We start from the raw sequence: 21,711 nt of genomic DNA, 5'->3' as shown, positions 1-21,711 counted from the left end.
GGATCACACCCTTCAGGTGTGTATGTCACCACGCCCCACCCACCACCAAAGCACCTAATCCATTTGGTCCCCTACCCATATCATACTCCCCCTCCACCTCTCTTCCCCTCTAGTAACCTGAATTCCACAGTCATGTTTCTGGAATTTGTTATTGATCTGGTTTTATCTGACACTTTGTTTTATTTCTCTATATTCCACATATAAGTGACACCATCCAGTATTTGTCTTTCTCCTTGTGATTGATTGCACTTAACATAATCCCCTCCAATTCCATCCATGTTGTCACAAAAGGCAAGGGCACTATTCACAAGAGTCAAGCTTTGGAAACAAGATATCTTAAGTACTCAAAGACTGATGATGGTGGATTTTGATGATGGTGTATATATACATAATGGAATATTACTCGCGATAAAAAAGATAATCTCATGTGTTAATAAACATGGTACATAACTAGGAGGAATTATAGTGCTATCTTACAGAAATGAAATGATAACCACTATGCCATTTAAATTTTTCTGGTGGTTCCATTTTTAAAAATGAAAAGAAATAAATACATAACAGTATATCCAGCATACTATCATTCCAACATGTAATCAATATAATGGTATTATACAGGATTTTGTATTATGTTTATATTAAGTTCTTGAAAGCTGGTGTATTTTATAGCACCTCTCTGTTTGAACCGACCACATTTCAAATGCTCAGTAGCCACGAATGTCCATGGTATTGGTGACTATTGATTTCCAAAGCACAGCACAAAATATGGGAGACATGAGACACTCAAATTTGTAAATGGATATTGAGCCAGAAATGGTAGTTTCACTGTAGTTATTGAATATTGTGAGAATATCTTATTTAACTGATGTTATTGACACAGAACAGAGACAGAGTTAATAGGGAGTAACTTCACCACAGTAGATTCTACTCAAACAGATAAGGGAATTTTAACACTTGAAAAGTGACAGGGTAAAAGTTTTAGAGAAGATAAAGACTAAGAAGTCACATCCTATATATTAGAAATTCCTGTAATTGGAAATTTCTCTTTTTTCCCAAAGCCAGCAGTGGCCACTGGCATTAGAACTCCAGGGTAGGCTACTTAGTTCTGTAGCGTTTACAAGCAGTGTGGGTCTGAACCAATGGGGAAGTCCTAATGCTTACGGAAGTACCTGTATCTTAATAGATGTGCAAAATAAAATTCTGGGATGAATAAAATGAAAGAGAGGAGAGTAGGAAAAAAAAAATCATGTGCAATTATCCTGGGAGCTGAATGCAAAGCCAGACAGGACAGTCCCATGTGAAGGGAAAAACAAGAGCCCATCTCCACTGTGCTTGATCTTCACTCTGATCCCAAGGGGTTAGATGATTAAATATTTGCAGCCTTCCTCTCCAAAGATGTCTCATTATTGCCCTGGGGTTGCAGAAAAGGCTCTAAAACAACTGATTTTTTTCCTCAAAACTTTTGATTTCTAGTTTTACTCTCACCAATTTATGGTTCCAAATTAACCACAGAATATAAGGCTTGACAGCAACCCTCCCCCGCCACCCACACACACACACAAACACACACCTGCCTTGACTCTTTCTAGGCCAGGTTTTGTTCATCTCCATGTGCACATACTCAGTGCCTAGCACAGGGTCTTTATCTAGCAAGCACTCCAAGAGCTGTGTACCTATGAATGAAAGAAGAAAAAGAGGAAGGGAGAGAAAGAGGCAGGGAGTCAGGAAAAAAGGGAAATAAATAAAAAGCCACAACAGCATGTTTAAGATGTTTTTGTATGTAATGGGGCATTATTGTGGTAGAATGTATGTTTGGTATTTTTGGCATGGTTTGAACAATATAGTCAAATCTAAAGTATTTATCAGCTAGAGCTGGAGAAATGCATTTTCCCAGACTCACCAAAGTGAAGCCAGCAAGTCTGAAAGGTTTTTCATTCATTCAGGGCAAAGTCCTTAGGTGCAGGCATCTCTAAGACATTTTTTTAATATGATTGTTTTGTTGTTCTGCTCCCCTCCCTGAAGGTGGAGATAACTTGACATCTGTATTCCAAGGGACCCTCTTCCTTTTTTTTTTTTTTTAAAGATTTAATTTTATACAAGAACTGGGGTACAGGTCAGAGGCACGGGAGGGTGAGAGGATTCACCTGAGACCGAGTGGGGAGCAGAACAGGCAGACTGGCCAAAAACACGGCTGAGGGGAGCAGCAGGTGAGGCAGGAGAGGTCTTCCGTGCCATGTGGGTATCTACCTAGCCAGCGGGAATCAAACCCGTGCTGTAGAGAAAGTGGACAGCTTCACAGCACTGCGCTCAATCCACTGCGCCACCAGGGAGTCCCTAAGGGAGCCTCTACTTAAAACTGAGTATCCTCAGTGTGTCTGTGTCCCTAGACAGAGGTGATCTTCTGTGGCCACTGCTCTGTGCTAGATGACATGGTGTAGGGTAAATGAAAATTATCAGGATTTTCAGCCCTCCCTCCATTAGCATTAATGATGCACCCTTACAGTCCTTCACATGTGCCTATGGCGGACACCTGGAGAAGGGTGCGGGCATGTGTAAGTGGGTGCACCTGGGCTGAGAGACTGGACTTATAAGGGTGGCCAGTAGAGTAGCAGAACAAGAAAGAGCAACAGAAGAGTGAGAGCAGAGAAGCAGAGACGGCGAGAAAATGCAGAGAGCCCAGAAAGAGTGAAGACTCACAGGGGGCTGGGAGGCCCACCAGCCTGTGTACCTGGGTGCTGCCGAGTACCGGGGTGCTGTACTACAAATGGTGTAAACTTTCAACAAAAGCCTGAAAAAAGCCACTGAGGGCTCCAGGACTCTCCTTTACCCGTCTGCCTGCATCATAGAGTATCTGCTCTGTGCCGTCCTGCCACCACAGATGGGCTACAAACCTTCCGAAGCTCCCTGCCCTGGATAAATGGAAGTGAGCGTCTGGGCCATTTTAAAAGGGAAAAACAAGTCTTCTAAACAGGCACGTTTATAAAAAGCCAATCTGCAGAAGCACAAAGTGTTTTCCCCAGGAGCAAAGCCTGTCATTTCTGGGGAAAGAAAAGGGGGAAGGCCCTTCTGTCTTGGCTTTGTTATCTACTTTTGTTTTTTCTGTTGGAGAGAAGTGAGAAGTTTTCACATTTAAAAAACAAAAGAACACCTAATAAGTATTTCAGCTGTGTAGGTACTGTGAACTGGAGACGACAGCTGTGTTTTTAATTAGTCCCTTCACAAATGTGATTAAGGGGTGTCACGTGATCCCCCTTGAAACTCCCACCAGGAACTTTGAAAGGACGGCCCCTCGGTGCTCCAGGACATGGGCAGTGCCCACGGGGGCGTCCTGGCAGTTGCACTAATGGTGTTATCAAGGGGACTCCAGATCCAAATGATTTTCCTGTCTGCAAATTAAATAATAATATGAAAACAAAATCCACTGGGTCCAACAGGAAAGCACAAATAGAACAGCGAGAATTTCCTGTCACAGGACATTTCAAGTCTCTTATCAAAAAAAGCCTTCTGAGCGGTGCTCAGAGAGGGAGGAGAGGACCCGGAGCTCTTCCCTGCGCTCCAGGATGGAGAGCGCAGATCTGTGGAGGCGGAACTGAGTCCAAGGAGAGGCAGAGGAGCGTCCACCTCCATCTACCACTGGCCTTTCTGGAAACTCTGATCTCCAAATTCTCCCAAAGAAAGCGATATGGGTGATATGAACAGTTCTTTGGACTCACCATGAGAAATGACACACTTTGGATTCGTGAATGTCAAGGACAGTGACTATAAAAATATTAAGACCTGTTGACTGGGGTCCACATTGCCTCTCAGTCCTCTTCTCTTTGGTGGTTAGTGGCCACCATCATAAACCCACAGTCAAGTCTTTGCTCATTTGGGTTTTTGAAAGTCAAGCCAAGCTGATGAGGGAGAGAGAAGTATGGTGTGGATACAGCCTGGGCTCGCCTCCTTGGTTCACTGTGATCTTGCAGGCAAAATCTCAGAATGCAGATGGTCTTCAGTCTATTTTTATTTTTCAAACATGAGGAGATTGCTTCCCTACTTGACAGACCTTGTCGCTTATCATTTCTTATTAATGATGGTTAATAGAGCCAAGTCTGTGTACACGGACATTATGTGAAGGTTCATCTTCTGGTCACTTGCCTATGGCAGGGTGTGCAATGTTATCAGTGCTATTAAATCCCCGCTAATAGCATTAGGGGATGTTGCTACAGGAGATCACACCTAATCAAGGATGGTGAACAACGGGTCTGCTTTCCCACTGATGAATAGTGGGATGTGTTTAAATTCAAGGATGAAAAGCACAAAAGGAGGTATGTTTTGAGAAATGATGGACTTATACTTTATTAAACTTATATTAAGTTTTAAAAAAGGACATCTTGGATATATGGTGGCTTAAGTGCATATTTATAAAAACCTTTATTTATAAAGATAAAGCCCATAATTTACATTGCAAACTGCAGTTATTATCTGCCAAACAGTAGATATTAGCAAAATTAAAAAGAGCTTTGGTGTCTTTGGAACAATCCCTTATTCAAAATCCTAGCAATGTATTTGAGGGAATAAGTGCATGAAATCCTGAGAGCCCTGTAAATGTTCCCAGTTTTGGAGTGATGTTGCTGGGGACCGGGGAATAGGGTTAGAAAGTCAGAGGGTGTCCCTTTGAGATTTTTGCCCCACTCCACGGTATCTTTCTGTGATATCACTTCCACCATGAGGTGGTTCATTCGTACCCCAGGTAGGACAGCAGTGAAGCACTTGTGGAGTTACCCCTACTCAGTGGACCCAGGCTCCAGCAAAGCAATAAACATCCTGCTTTATGACTCCCAGGCCCTGAGCAGTCCACACCTTCTCTCCAGACACAAAGTGCAAGCTTCCCTGGTAGAGTCTGCATTATAGAATGCAGCCTGTCCTAAAGGTCAGAATAAGACTTGCTCATATCTTCACTCCAAATATAGTCCTCTTAGCCCATCTACCCCCAAAGGGCAACCCTTCCATTATTCTGTAGAGGCACTGCAGGTAGGAAAGAGCTGGAATGAGAGAAAGATGGACAATCAGGGCACCTGTCAAGGTGTTTCTTATCACAGGGAGCCAGAATATGTGACACAGCAGGCTCCTGACCTTCCCATTCACAAAATACAGCTCTGTGAATCAAATGCTTGCCTCCTCCATGCATCCCCCTGAGGGGATGTGCTCCAAGACCCACAGGGGATGCCTGAAATCACAGCAGCAACCCCTCTCTCTGATGTTTTTTCCCTCCACATACATGCCTATGATAAAGTTTAATTTGTAATTCAGACTCAGAGATTTAAAAAAGGAACTATTAATAACACAGGAATTATAACAACATAGTCTAATACAAATTATGTGAATGTTGTCTCTAAAGTGTCATAGAGGATGTAATGTTTTTGAATTGCAGTTCACTGTGTCTGGAGTAGGGGGATAACAAAAGTTTATAAAATGAAAGCTTTATACTTTTCATTAAAGTTTCTACCCAATCTTTACTCAAAATTCAGCCCTTAATAAAGATACTATTTTTCCTCTTTTTTGTGTAGCTGAAGACACGCAAAGTGAAATACTGATAACTCCTTAAAATTGAAGGCTAACCAATACAGTATTCAGCCTGGATACCTATGGTCACATTAGAAATAACAGACCAATTTTATTTAAAACATATGTTCTTTAAAGATGGCATCATGAAAGAATTACTTGTTCATAGATGCTTAATTAATTTGCTTCACAATAACCAAAAAGTACATTCATGGTTAAAGGAATATTCATCAGAGACATTCAGTCACTTGCTATCCAGTTCTAGACTGGTATAGAAGTAGAATTAATACTTGGCACCACCTACAGATGTCTCCTTTTCACATTGCATTTCTTTGGCTGTGCTCGTATAAGATCTTTTCTTATGAAACAATAAATAATGGAGATTATTCATATAATGTCTACAGAAAATCAGTCCCAAAGTGATAAGTACATGACTGGTGCCACAATGATGAATTTTTTTTATTATGAATCAGTTTAAAAAATTACAGCAAGAGATTGTGAGAACTGTTCAAGGCAAGGAGGGAAAAAGAAAGAAGGAAGACCCAACTAGAATAGATCTAGAATGAATGTCATTTTGGTTCAGTTCTACTAACATGTAAATAATACAGTCTTTTTACAAGAATAATTTTGTATTGAATTAATAAGCTTCCTTATTGAATTTTTCTTATGTCTTCTGTCTTTAAAATTAATTGAGAGATAAATAAAGGATGAGTTTAAGATAATGAAAGGCTTATGGCATAAAACTACAGGAAGCTGGTTACTATTTCAAGATCCTGGAATGTCTGTGCTAGAAATAAAAACCTGAATGAACACTTGATTTGAACATTTTAGATTTTAACTCTGATCGGTACATAGTCCTTATTTTTTTGTGAGTGTGCTGAGACTGTGTTTTGGCTGGATCAGAAAGCGAACTGTGATTGATTAACAATGTCTGTTACAAGCATAGAAATCTTGAGTAATATGCCTGCTATATATTTAACACCTGTGATTTATTCCAAACTTGTCATTGTGCAGATATGGAAACTGAGGTTCACAGATTGCTAAATTACTTGTCCCATTTCTCATAGGAGAAAAATCATGACACTCTCTTCATCCCATAGTGACAGATTAGAACTGGATCCCAGATTTCCTAATTCCCAGACTTTTAACCCAGTACTCTTCCATTCCTCCCCACTCACCTTTCCTTTTCAAAAATTTCCTACAGAATCTGCTGTGATTTTTCTTTCTAGTAAAAGCACATTGCTGATTTTATAATCTGAATGAACCAAAAAAATAAAATACAGCCAAACTGTGCTGAAAAGCTAAGAACATCGGTAGGCACTCATCTGGAAATTAAAAAGAAACTGAAAATTATATCCCACTCTAAACATCTCCCACTTTGAAAATGAGGATTGGGGGCAGATAAAGGACAAAAGTCATCTCTATAGTCTGCAATAGACGGTATTGATTTGGTGGGGCCAAAAGCGTGTCAATGTTATATATGGCAGTGCACTGGATTGGTGCACAGCAGATAGTATTGTTCAATAGTAATAAATAATAATTATGTACAGGGATTGTCTCACTGATGCTCCATTCTCCTGCCTTCACTAATAATCACAATCTGGTTCTGCCAGAGACCTCCTTTCACTCTTATTCTAACAAGGCAGTAATTCATTCGAAGCCCATGGAAGGTACATACATCTCTCCTAAGTGTGTCTTCCACACAGGCACATGAGATGATCATAAGTTTAATTAAAGGTCAGGACAGCATCCTGGCCTCTGATCCTCTTCATTCCATAATTTTCCCGGTGACATACACTGAACCCAGTGCTTGCCTCATCCAGGGATAGGAGCCCATGGTGCTTCCTGTCTCTGTTCTGTTTTCACATCTTACTTCGAGAAAGGATGCTCAACAGACTTTGGTTATGGACTTTGGATAAAGTCTTAAATGAGCATGCTGTTTGCATGTTTTCGCTAAAGGTCAGCAGTTCAAACTTCCCTCAAAATATTTAACATGATTGTAAGAACCACAAAAGAGCCAGAGCCCATGTCAGTTAAAGCTCCTGAACATGTAAAAATTGATGGTGGGCCCGCTCTCAGGTGATGGAGACCAGGTCATGCTCCCCCGAAGGACAAAGACTTTCATCAGATAAAGAGTTTCCTCCATAAGATGGAGTAGTGGATGGTACAATACAACTGACTCAGCTGTATTCCAACTAGCATCATAAATGCAGCCTTCCATATGGAAAATAATGATTTTTTTTTGTGTGTCACATCATCCTAGATTTGAGTCCTGTCTTTGGATTTGCAAACTTTATGAATTACAAGTCATTTCTTGTTTGTTACCTATAAATAAAAGTAATAATAGTTATTTCACAAGGTGGTAAGAATAAAATGAAATCAAGCAAATTTAAGGAACTTACCACTATGAAGAGAAAATATTGTATGACTTTCAATGATTTGGATTACATGTCAACTGTATTAATATGAACAGGAGTGGTGATTGTTTAAAATTAAGTATGATCATGACGTTGCAAGGCATACTCCAGTCAGCCAAAATGCAAACTTCAAAATCCAACTTCCATTTCCAGATTTCCTAGAGCATACAAAAACTCAACACAAGAAAGAACTAAAATCCAGAAGGTGTGGTTGGTAAGTGGAGACATATCTTTTGCCAGTCTAAAACTGCTTTTCCTAAGAGAATACCTGCTTTCTCAGGAGACAAGCACAGTTGTCTAATCTAACTTCAAAATGATGACTCTCCAGTGAAGCAGAAGCCCTGCCTGTGTGAGGTTAGCTACAGAGTATTTCGGAGCTCAACCATGGGGTGTCAAGGGGGGAGTGAAAAGGAGAGGGAGAGCAGGCAGGAGACTGGGAGTCAGCAGATCAATAGAACCACTTTAGGATAATGGCTGCAGCTGCAGAGGAGGCGCGGGGCTGGACTCTGGCTAGCTCCATCACTGCCAGGAAAAGCCCATTTGCAGGAACAAAGGGCTTCATCTGTCCTGTCAAGCCCAAGACCTGGCTTAACAGCTGCAAATGCTGACCACCCCTCAGCGTACTGGGCTCCCTGCCGGCTACCTGCTGGCTTTGCCTGCGCAGTCTCAGGTCTTCCCTGGAAGAACTTGACCAGAGAACAGGGACCACATGAGTCAGGGCAGCAGCGACACATGGGAGGGCTGACATTCCAGACCTGCAGGCAGAGACCTGTAGTGAAGGGTCAGATCAGTGGAAATCCACAGACAAGAAAGCCCCCACTTTAGCTAGCGGCTAAAAACTCCTCCCTTGTACGACCTTTGGACAGAGCTACTTTTAAAAAGTGGAAAAAATGACAGGCTGGCTCTTCAGTCTTTGTTCCTTTCCCAAGTCCTTTTGTGGAGTGTGTGCCAGGAAGGAAAACCAGTTCCATCCGGCCTAGGAAAAGGAGAAAGGACAAAGCTAGAGGCCTGGCAGCCCACACGCTGGAGGAAATGCCAACTGGGTAGCAAAGTGCCAACCTTTTAGGATAAACTTGATTGAATAAATAATGAATAGTTCTGGACCCAGCACCATGAACGAGGCATAGAGGACAGCAACTACCATATAACATAGTTTTATAAACAAAAGATGAAGACTAGAGGGACGATTTGATTTGTCTGAGATTGTGTTAATTCCTAAGTGATGGAACTAAAGCACCAAACTCATCAGATCTGTCCAACATTATTCTTTGCATTTCAGACCTTCACCCTCTACCAGTTATAGTGAGTATAAGTACTTGACAAATACCCACTAATGTTTGTTCCCTCTTAAAATGGAGCAAAGGAAAGACTGACCATATCCTGTATTAGGATTCTCCAGAAAATCAGAACGAATGACTGATAATAGATATGGATATGTAGAAAGAGATAGGTTATGAGGGACTGACTCAGTGATAATGGAGACTGAGAAGTCCCCAAATCTGCTATCTGCTTTCTGGAGGTCCAGGAGAACCAATGTTGCAAATTCCAATCCAAAACTGAAGGCCTGAGGGCCAGAGAAGACAATGATGTAAATCCCAGCTGGAGACTGAAGACCCATAAACCAGCAGCATCAATGTCCAAGGGCAGCAGAAGTTACATTTCCCAGGTCAAGCACAGAGTGAGTCTGCCCTTCCTCTCCCTGTTTATTGACTCAGGCCTTCAAGGGATTGGATGAGACCTGAGTATGAAGGTCACTTTGTACTCAGCCTATCCATTCAGATGCTAACCTTCCAGAAACACCCTCTGAGATACACCCACAAAGTCTCACCAGTTACCTGGGCATCCCTTAGCCCAGCCAAGTTGATACATAAAATGAAACCATCACACTTCTAACATCTCTACTTGAGTGAACTTCATGGCTCTAGCTTTTAAAGATTGTAATGCAGTTTTCTGGAAAAGATGTCATTGATCTGGAAGTCAACTGCTGGGCTGGTGGAACTCATAAGCTGGCACTGGGCATGTTGGTGCAATGCTGAGGAGTAAAAAACATAACAATGCTAATAATGTGCTGAGTACCTCAGATTTCATATTTAATCTTCACAACAATCCCTCTGAGGTAGATACTATTATACAGGTAAGGAAATAGCTTTGTGATGTTTAGTTGAAAGAAAATCTTTCATCTGGTGATATGGAAACCAAAATCCAAATGCTAAGGTAGCCTGATTTCAGCATCTGTGCTTTTAGTCACGCTGTCCTACTGTGGATTATGAGTCAGGTCAAGCAGTGCATTCTTCCTCTTGGTCATGGATGTGGCTGGCAGGTACATAATTTAAGGGGGAAAAAAACTGGATTATCTCAAAAGTAAGAGTCCAGAAAGTCTCTACTCCGTGTAAAATGGAGGATGAACTTTTCCCTCAGGAGAACTTTTATTGAACCAGACGTGTTCTGAGCACTTATTATACAATGGAAATTAGGCTAAGGACTAAGACAAGAGTAACCAGAAACACAGGGTCTGCCTTCAGAGGCATTAGAAATGAACAGGAGGTACAGACATATTAAGAAGTATGTGAAACACAAGTATAATAATAGGTGTTGGCAGGATTGATTCTTTCTAATGGTGGTGATGGAAGGATCTGTTTTTTCCAGGTCTCTCTCTTGGACTTACAGATGGTCATCTCCTCCCTCTGTCTTGACATCAATTTCTTTCTGTGTATGTCTTCCTTCTCTGTGTGTTCAAATTTCCTCTTCTTAAAAGGACACTAGTCACATTGGAATAAAGCTACACCTAGTCATTTAATTTTCATTTGATTACCTCTAGAAAAACCCTATGTCAAAATAAGCAGACTTTCTGAGGTACTAAGGTTTAGGACTTACACATATGAATTTGGGGAAGGAGAAAATTCATCCCCAAACACTACCATGCCCATGACTTAAGCCATTGTCCATCAGTGGATGAACAGATAACCAATAGTGTGTGTGTGTGTGTGTGTGTGTGTGTGTGTGTAATAGAAGCTACTCAGCAATAAAATAAATCAACCACTAATACATATAACAATACCAATATGCCTCAAATAAATCATACTAAATAAACAAATCAGATTCAAAAACTACCAAAAAAGTGGGGAAATTTTAAAGCTAAATGAACAGCAAATCAACTCACAGTTGCCGTAGGCATAAGATGTGGAAGAGATTGACTTTGAAGAGCATGAGCACATTTCACAGTGCAATGAAACTGTCTTTTATCTTTTTTTTAAAGATATATTTATTTATTTATACAAACACTGGGTACAGTCAGAAGCTCGGGAGGGTGAGAGAATTCACCAGAGCCAAAGCGGGGAACAGGACAGGCAGACTGATGAAATACACTGCTGAGGGGAGCAGCGGGCGGCAGGAGAGGTCTGCGTGCCATGTGGGACCCTCGCCGGTGGCCGGGGATCAAACCGGCGCTGCAGAGGGTGCGGGCAGCTTCGCAGCCCAGCACTCAACCGCTGCGCCACCAGGGGAGGCCCCAAACTGTCTTCTTTCTTGATTGTGGTGATGGTCCCATGACTGTTGGCACTAAGATGATCAAATCACTTCTTATAAACTATATTCCAACTGAAAAATATCTCTAAAAATATATCAACAGTGTTGGAGATTTGTTAAACATTTCAAGTGGTAGAGACTTGTGGTGTACGAGTTGTGAAGATGATCAAGATGGGAAGTAAGATTACCAAGAACAACCTTCTAGAAGCTTTCCCCTTATTCTCAACAAGGACAGTTCTTAGAGATAAATCTATAAAAGGGATAGGAGTAATTAATATGCATGTGAGGGGGAGTGGTTTCATTGAAGATAGGGAAAATTATGTCTAAATCCTACTAGTTTATGGCTTACCAAAATATCCACTACGAAATCTATAGTAGAGGGTGTTCAAGCAGAAGTAAGCATATTTTTATGTGTATGGATGTGTTGTACCAGAAAACTTACCATTATATTAGTAGTTCATAATTGGTGTCCTTATTTACTGACCTCATATTTGGTTTTGTCATCCTTACAGCTCTTTTCTGTTTCAAAATCCTTTAAACAAGTCTTTAGTAATTTAGAGTTGATGATATATGTTTTTATTATGGACATGGTTATTATATTTGAAGATGTGATCGTGTCTTTCTATTACTATAGTATTGATCATTTCACTTTCCCATATCATCTGTAAGAGATTCTATTATATGTATATTGACACTCAATGTTCAATGTCAAATGTTCTAACCTTTCTTTCATTTCTCTGTTTATTATTAATCTCTGTGCTTTTTATTTCTTTCTTGGGCTTAGCTTCTGCTTAGCAAATTCAATTTTCCACACTGTCAATTCTACTCATTAATGCTTCCTGTGATTATTTTAATTGTTCCACACAATTTTAGTTCTATTCCTCTCTATTTTCCCTCAAACTACTCTTGCTTAATAGAAACTATATCTCAATTTCTTTCCTAGAGAATGATTTACGGCACACTTTCAAAATCCAGAGTGTCATGTATTTAATTTAAATTTTATTTCAAGCTACTGTTTCTTCTGAGCGCCTAATCGTGTGGATCCCAAGGGACCAATGTTTCAGTGTTAGTGCTCCTTCTTACTAGTTGTGAAGATCTGGAGAAGGTAAACTCTACATTTTAATTCTACTGTAGCAGATGCTGAGATTCACTTAGTACACCAGAGTCCCAAGTTTCACACATAAAGTGTCTGCACCATTCTCTGATTGAGGTCTTTCTTCAGGCCACAAAAGATTCTCTGCCATACTCAGGTTCAAGGTGGAAATATGGGGATAGGGAAAATAACACCTCAGAGAATCCCTAAATTCTCAGGAGATGGGGGGGACCATCATGGGGTGGGATGAATCTGAGATATTTTCTATGCAGTTTTTCAGAAGATCTTCAAGATGAGATCATTTATTGACATTTCTGCCTTACCTGTCTTCCTTTCTCAATGTCCACACCTCTGCATTCCAGAATCCTCCTCCAAATAAATTATCTGCATCTAAATATTTGCCTCAAGATCTAGGAGAAGCCTAAATCAAGACATACATCTACTCCATTTTGGGAGGACTCCTCTGATTGTATGCAGAGGAAGAATTTTTCTTCCTTGGTTTGTTCATCTTTCCCATGGGGCGGCTCTCTCTGTCATGTGATATTCAAGAGATCCATTCCAAAATACCTGATAGTTCTCTTTGAGAATGGATGGTGGGCCCCTCTGCCCCAAATTCCTGTGATTAAAAATCAAGCTATTCCTGGCTTATTCAAAGGCAGTAAAATAGGCAACTAGCTGATAATTAAATAATACAGCAACCTTTCTTTGTTTTCACTTAAAGAACTTGTTCTTCTCTCTTACTCCCCAGTTAAATATGCTTCTGTCAATCTCATTCACATTCCAAGTAGAAGACTCTCATATTTTCCTTATAAAGTGAAAATCAGAACACCTCCAAGTTGCATCATCCCAAAGAGAACGCTCTAGGTTTTTGTTTGTTTTTCTTGATGAGGCTCACCCTTGAAAATCTGTGAGTCTGTGTGCTGTGCCCTGAGTGACAGAGATAGGAATGAAAAACCTGGGCTTAAAGTTTCCCCTTCTCTCTTCTTCTGCTCCCAGAATAAGGAAACTGGGCTAACAAGTGATAAGGTAATGTCTCTAGGACATACCAGCTTAGAGGCTTGTGAAATATACTATCTCCTCCACTTGATCCGTGGAATCAAGATTTCTTCTGGATTGAGCAGTATTGGGCTTCATTTCCCATCCAGCTAAGTTTTCCTCCAAAAGGACTTTCCCAATTGCCCAAAGGCTGAGGAATCCTTGGAACTCCTAGGGGGTAGCAGGTGACTGGTCAGTGTTGGTCCCTTCTGAAAACTGGGAGGAAAGGATCTGTCCAGGCTTCCTCACTTGCTCCTCGTGGCTTATGGACTATCTCTGGCATCCTTCAGTTTGTAAAAGAATCACCCCAACCCCTGCCCTTAGTCCACAGGTCATTCTCCCACTGTGCCTGTCTCTGTGTCCAAATAGCCCCTCTGTTGAAGGACACCAGCCATAATGGATTAGGGCCCATCCTAATGATCTTATATTCACTTGATTACCTCTATAAAAATGCTGCCTCCAAATAAGGTCGCATTCTCAGGTACTGAGGATTACAACTTCAACATAAGAATTTGAGGACAACAAAATTCAACTGGTAGCACTCACCTAATTTGAAGGCCACACAGTCAGTAAGTGTTTGAGGCAGACCTGAAAGCCAAGACCTGCTGATTCCAGAGGCTGTACTTGTCACCATTTCACTAATTTGACTCCCATGGTGGTTGAAATAAATAAACATACAACTAGGTAAGTTGATAAACGGTAATTCAAACCATAATTTTTTATCAAGTGACAACAAAACAGCCTTTTCCATGTGTCCTGCAAAAACAGAGGAAAAAAAAAAAAAGAGGAGATATTCTGAGTCCTGGCATCCTTACTGATAGAAGATAAGGCAGTGCTGATGCAGACATGACTGTCCCTGCCTTATAACTGCCATTCAAAATACCCCAGTCAAAAAGTAAAACTTTCTGTTGTAACTTGTGAAGAACACAGAATGTTCACATCTCAAATGGGGAAGTTTCCATTTTGTCAACAAGGCTGTTGGGCTCTCCTTCTAATCAGAAGAGATGCCTGACCATCTCAGCTGGACCTGATGCAATGCTAAAGATATTATTGATGGCATGTCCTTTTTCTGGGACAGCCATGCAGGCTACTCAGGGCTGGGAAAGGAATGGTAATAGGAGGGGGAAGGTAGGCAAGAGCTAGCTAGGTCAAACAGCATGGTTGCATTTTCTCCCTGACTCTTGCCGGCTGAGATTTGTGGATAACATAAAAGGTTACAGCCCCTCCTTGGAAGCCACAAATAACCCTGCTTGGGCTATGACAGCTCTGCAGTCCTTGGCGTGCCATTCCACATTGCTGCCTGGGATTCCAGCAGTGCATTGGAGCAGCTGGCCCTAAAGTGTGGTGTCCATGGAGCATGTCATAGGGGCTCTGGGTCACTGGGGAGCCGTTCCCTCCTATGAGTCAATGCCTAGAGACAGAGCTCAATCTAATGAAATGACATACTTTCTGGAGTGATTAATAAACACGGTCTATTTCTCCATATGGGATGAATATTCTTAAGTGAAAGGAATGTGAGTATGTGGGGCACACACATGTGTAACTTCGCCTCTACCTAGCAGTGACTAAAATGCGACAACCTTGGCACAGAGATCCTAGGGAAAGAGTCCTTAAAAGTAGAGGTCACACACATACATACACATGTACACACACACACACACACACACACACACACATGAAAGAGTGCACATAAATCCTAGTGAAATCGGAATATGTCCTGTGCTGAAGTTAACAGCATTATAGCATGTTAATTTCCTGACTGGACACTGTACTGTGACTGTGTGTGAAAATGTTATTGGGGGAAGCTGGGTAAAGTGTACAGAGGAACACTGCATGATTACAACTTCTTATGAGTCTTAACCTATTTAAAAATCATTTTCACGGTGAGAAAAGGTATTATGATATTACTACATTTACGATAAGAGCAACACCAAATACAATTATTTGTTAATTGTATCAATTGTTTTTTTTTTTGTTTTTTTTTTTTTTTTAAATTTTTTTTTTTTAAAGATTTATTTATTTATTTATACAAGCACTGGGTACAGTCAGAAGCGCGGGAGGGTGAGAGAATTCACCAGAGCCAGAGCAGGGAGCAGAGCAGGCAGAATGACCGAAGTACACTGCTGAGGGGAGCAGCGGGCGGCAGGAGAGGTCTAGCGCGCCATGTGGGACCCTCCTCTGGTGGCCGGGGAGCAGCCGGGGATCGAACCGGCACTGCAAAGGCTGCGGGCAGCTTCGCAACCCAGCGCTCAACCGCTGCACCACCGGGGAGGCCCTGTATCAATTGTTTTTAATTGAAGTAACATTGGTTTACAACAACATGTGGGTTAGGGGTTCACACCTTTTAAGTTCACACCTTTTACAATGTATGTCACCACTCCGCCCCTAACACCAAAGAATCCATAATCCCCCACCATAGTTCATTGGGCCCCCTTCCTTGCTTGCTCCCCCACACCTACCACTCCTTCTGGTAGCCTTAATTCTACAGTTGGATTTTTCAGGTTTATTTTTATTTAGTTTTATCTGTTCCACTATTTTGTTTCTTCACATTCCACATATGAGTGGTATTTGTCTTTCTCCATCTGACTTTATTTCACTTAGCATAATCCCTTCCAGCTCAATCCGTGTTGTTAAAATGGCCAGACTTCATTATTCCATTTTAAATATATACCTAATCCACTCATCTGACCTTGGGCATTTAGGTTGTTTCCATATCTTGGCCATTGCAAATAGTGCTGCCATGAACACAGTGCATGTATCCTCTGAGTTAGTATTTTTGCTTTCTTTCTGTGGTTGCATAGGAAAAAAAATACTGGATCATATGGTAGATCTATTTTTAGTATTTTGAGAAATGTGCATACTGTTTTTCAATGAGGTTGGACTAGTCTACAATCCCACCAACAATGTATAAGGATTCCTTTTGCTCCATACAACACTTATTCCTCAAACAACTCTTATTGCTTGTAGTTTTTTGGATACAGACCATTCTCACAGGTATGAGGTGGTATCTCACTGTGATTTGAGATGCATTTTAAATTCTCTACTACATAGGCATCATAATCATTCATCAAAGTCATAATATAAAATATTCATTAAAGCATTATAATAATTTCCAAAGCATACATTGATTTTTAGTAATTGTTGGTGTGGTCTTTTATTGGGTGTGTATCTCTAGCTAGTGATGCCCCTGTGTGAGCCTTGATGTCACATAAGAAATGGTATAAAACATTAGGTTATTGATGTCCAGTTCTTCCTTGTAGCCTGAGGGCAGCTGATGGAACGTGTAGACCCACCTCTGGATGTCAGCAATTTTCACATGATCCAGGCCTGGAGTACCTGGCCTTTGATCCATCTGTGCATTGCCACTGTCAATTTGGGTCATCTGGAGCAGTGGTGGGGGATCAGACACTCCTCTCTGCTGTCACATCGATCCACTCAGCAGCCAAATGAGGCTGCAGGAACCTGTGCCCTTACTGCTCTTAGGACCTGATTTTATGGCCATTACTTTCATGATATCTTGAGATACTTTAGAATCACTAAATAGAACATTTCTCTTTAATAGAGTAATAATGTTCCTGGTGTAGAAGCCTCTTCCAGCTTTTGCTGAACTGATAATTACTTTCAAAGTTTTCTATTCTTTATGATACTGAGATACTCCTTTATTCATTATCTTCATAATCAATTAAATAATTCTGTGTCAAAAAACCTATTTAACTATGATCATTGGGACACCCAATGATAATTAACTTGAACTAATGAGTATATATTAGAAATTATACTATAAATTAATCATATACTTTCTCATAGTTACTGTTATGCTACAGATTAACTGAAAGAGAAGTATTTCATGATTTTACAAACTAGTTCATTTATATAAGTGTCTAATAGCTTAATATCAGCTCTATGTGAACCCAGTATGTGGTTCCTTTGGGGCCAGTAGGTTCTCAGTCACAAGAAATGAAGAAAATACCCAGACACTTCTGAATCACCTACAATGTTGTACACTGGTGTTGCCACAATAAAAAAGAAAAAAAGAAATAATGAAGTGTTGCCATGGAGAGAATTTTAAGAAGATCTTTTGCATAAATGTTTATTCCATGAATCAATAAATCAATCAATAAATTAACACTTATGATCAATACTTTAAATTTCCCCTACCATGTGATGTAAGGATTCTAGCTCCTCAATTCAAGGTGCTAGGAAATTGGCTGTCAACATGAAAGATAATACTCCTGTCTATTTGGAGTTTCATTTTATAAGTAAATGAGAAAATAGGGAGAATAATACAATTTCTTATACTCATAAAAGGCATGAAGAAAAAACAATAAGAGAATGGAAAAAAAAAGTTTTCAGGTTATTTGTATCTTTCTTTGTTTCAAACAAACCCATCAAAGGATGTAACTCTTTGGTCTTTCCAATTCAGAGGATGGTCAAACCTCGTTTTCTCTCCTATTTCCATTGTAAAACTATGCTATGGAATTTCCTTTTGGCATATCTGAAAAAATCTTTTTACACTCCTAAATGCCAAGGATAGTCTTCACTTCAAGTCTGAAAGAGAATTATGAGGAAGACAATTGAGTTGTCCACCTAGAAAATAGCCTGGCGTGAAGCTTAAGTGCTAGTGCTTTGCTAAGAGGCACCATTCCAGGGGAGCGAGGGTGAAGGTAAAAGTGCAATGAGGCAGGGAGGGAAAGCAAATGCAGGGTAGTACTTCACTTAACACACTGTCCACAGCATTATGAGATCCGCAGCTGGTTTATACAGTTTGTCCCTAAATAGGTCATAAAGAACCACCACACCTTGGAATAGCTCTTTAGAAAAAAAAAAAAAAAAAGGAACTGTCATTTTTCTGACACTTCCTCTGGTCTCCTATGGCTCTTTTCAAGTTTTCCCTGAGGGCCATTAACACTTTATACTCCTGTGGCCCTCAGGACTTGGGGAAATAAACTCTTATGCTCAATGATAGAGAATGGCATCTCAGCTTGGACGTGGAAAGAGGAGTCACAACCTCACTGGCACTGGCGCCATTGGTCCTGGGCTCTCATTGTAAATGACTCAATGAAAGCCCTGTCAGAACCCAGCCCTCTTCCTCAGGGAGACCAATGCCAATGTCTGTGCCAGGGGTGGTAGTGGCAGCTGGAGTTTCCCCAGCAAGTGGCATAGAGCTCAACAAGCACATTTCATCAAGCGAATCTAAGAAAACACATATATCAGATCTTATAAACCTACCAGTCACAATTTGTGGTCATGCAAATGGTTCTGGAGCTAGTTCCTAGAATTTGTTGAACAGTGAAAGTCTTCTGTATCTAAATTAATCTCACCAATGATGATTTTGAAAATAATGTTCTCACATAGAGACCATTTCTGTTTATTACACATAACTATCATTATTTCACATTATTCTCATCCATTTCTAAAGCTTCTCTGTACATGTCACCCTTTATAGAAATATGCTTAAAATTATAGTAAATAGGACCAAATGGACAAACACATGTACCATTGACTTTAAGCTTCTTAAGAGGCAAGATGTGTAGTCTCACCTATGTCAATGTTCAGTGGCCAATCTTCTGTCACTGGTTTATATTTCTATTGATTTCAGTTGGCCCAGATGTCTTTTGGGCACATATTCTAAAAAAAGATTTGATTTTTTTGATTTTTCCTATGAAAATGGACATTGGGTTGTACATACAATCTACACATTCCAGATTGCAGAATTGGACATGCTTTGTACTAAAACATGCTATTTTCATATCACAAGAGTTCTCTGGAGAACTGTTAAATAATTTTCAGGTATTTCTTCTCCCTCATTTTTACATCTTTGGCTTGCATCTCCTACTGTTTCAAATATCTGAGCATATCTTCCTTTTCCATGTAAAGTTCTTCAGAGGCAAGAGTCTGTTTAATTCATATTTTTATGTTTACAACAAATTACAGAGCCTAGTTGATGTTTTGGTGGCTGTTTGATAATTGATAAATGACTGTATGATCTCAAATGCACATGTCCCTCTTTGGCTAGCAGATAGTCCAGTTCACCAATATCACCTTAGAGAAAAAAAATGATCTCCATCTTTGATGCTCCCAAATCTACCTGGGGACAATTCCAACAGATCTGCATTTATGATGGTTTGGGGGCTGGAATGGGAATGGAAAATTTGTGACCATGGTTTGGGGCCTGGAATGGGGAATTTGCCCAGCTTTATGGACCAATTTTGGTCTGAGTGTCAGTACCACTTCTTTGCAATGTTCTCTACTTCTCACAGCTCACTCTTAAGAGACATTATCTCATCCAGCTCTGAAAGGTATAACACTTTAGTGTTGTTACACTTAAAGGGGAAGGAAGACAAGGCAGAAAGGCCTGCGGCTATCTAACTAACACCATTACAGTAGATTACAAGGTGAGAGTGTTTATGTAGCTTTTTATATCACAAAACTCACTCATAACACTATCTGAAGATTGCAAAAGGAAAACATTAATGGCAGGAAATGCTAGAGTAGAAAAATTCTCTATGCTTTGGACCACATTATGGAAAGATATGTTTTATAAGGATAATATTACACTGGGTGTTTGCTGTCGTCTGCAGAGTGCTGTGAGTTCATTTAGAAGTTAACTCTTACCATGCCCCTGAAAGGAAAATGATGGAAGTGAGTTAGTTGCCCCTGTAAAATAAATATGCTAAATCACTGAGAGGTCAATGGCTACATGTTACAGAAATGTAGAGATTTGGATGGCAGAAGCTTTGCTTCCTTGTCGCTCCAGACTGCCAAGATGGTAAAGATACAGTTCTCCCAACTAAAGGTCTACCCAAGAGGATGCCCAGGATGGGGTGGCATGGCTGTGAAAATGCCATATGAATAAAGAGTCAGGATGCAGAGTGTTGGTTCTGGAGAAGAGGAGGCCTAAGAGGACATGGTCATAAACCAGACAAAATCTGGTTTTCATGAACTCAAGGGGTAGGACCATAATAATGAAGGGAAGAAACCTACAGAAAATAACTCCAAAACCATTGAAAAGGATAACTGAAACTCTCAGCATCCCTAAAGCAGTCCAGGCAAGCAGTCCAGTTACCTCTATCTCTCAGTAGGGAGAGATACTCAATAGGTATCTCTAAGTAGGGAGAGATACCCTGTGGCCAGCAGAATTAACCAGAAAGCAGATGTCTACTTGTAGAGAATCATCATATAAAAGGCATTGACAGAAGCCACCACTGCTCTGGTCTAATCCCCATCTCTTCCCAGCCTATTGCCATAGTCTCCTAACTAGTCTCCCGCTATGGCCCTTGCATTCCAGAAAAAAAAAAAAAAATCTACAGCATACTAGATCATTCTTCTATGAATAAATTAGATCAAATCACTACTCAAAAGCCCTACTATAAAGTCTTGTCTTACCTCAGGGCCTTTACACTTGCTCTTCCCTTTGCCCAGGAAAGTTCTTCCTCCAGATATATTCCTCTTGACTGGATCAGTCCCCAATTTACTGATCTCTTCACATCTGTCATTTTCTTAGTGAGCACAGATGACCCCTACTCTTGCTCCCCCATCTTCTCATGGTTTTATTGTTTTTTATAGACCTCAACATCTGACATCATGTTTCTGTGCTTACGAATCATCTGCTTCTACCATTAGAATTCAAGTTCCACGAGGGCAAGGGTTTTGTTTTGTTTTTTTTATTTTTGTCCAGTTTTGTTTACAAGATACATCCAAGGCACCTGGAAGAGTAGCAATGCCTCATAGAAGGTAGGTACTTGGGAAATAGGTGTTGAATGAATGAATGACATTTCTCAAAGACATTCCGGACTTTGAGAAATGAGTCTATGGGCTATGGAAAACAATTGGGTTGGTTTAAAGAGGTCATGCTATCAGTACTTTTGTGTCTAAAATGGTCTCTCCAACCGAATCAGGATAGGAGAACTTGAGTTCTAAGCTTTGGATATAAAGGAAGGCCACAAGGAAGACTAACCCAGAATCTAGGCAAGTGGCAAAGAGGGTGAGAGAGGCGTGCATTGAAGCCATGCTTTACAAACAAAACTGGGCAGAGAAATTCCACTTGGAAGGTCTAGTTTGTCTGTATGAAGCTACTTATTTGCCTGGGCGCCCTTTCTT

The 21,711-nt window shown here is 40.5% G+C and overlaps 1 long non-coding RNA gene across 1 annotated transcript in view; it reads left to right on the top strand.

Moving 5' to 3' along the window:
- The window catches only part of LOC129146137 (uncharacterized), a 92,064-nt gene extending 70,725 nt beyond the window's left edge, over window positions 1-21,339 (top strand). The window contains exon 5 of the long non-coding RNA XR_008552651.1: window positions 21,178-21,339. This is a non-coding gene — a long non-coding RNA (uncharacterized LOC129146137). The remainder of the gene's footprint in view (window positions 1-21,177) is intronic.
- Window positions 21,340-21,711: the final 372 nt, after the last annotated feature.

This window comes from Talpa occidentalis, unplaced genomic scaffold, assembly GCF_014898055.3.
Source record: "Talpa occidentalis isolate TD23 unplaced genomic scaffold, MPIMG_talOcc4v2.1 talOcc4.10, whole genome shotgun sequence".
Classification (NCBI taxonomy): Eukaryota; Metazoa; Chordata; class Mammalia; order Eulipotyphla; family Talpidae; genus Talpa; species Talpa occidentalis.
The sequence above is the reverse complement of the archived record's forward strand: the minus strand, read 5'-3'. Positions and strand labels throughout refer to the sequence as shown.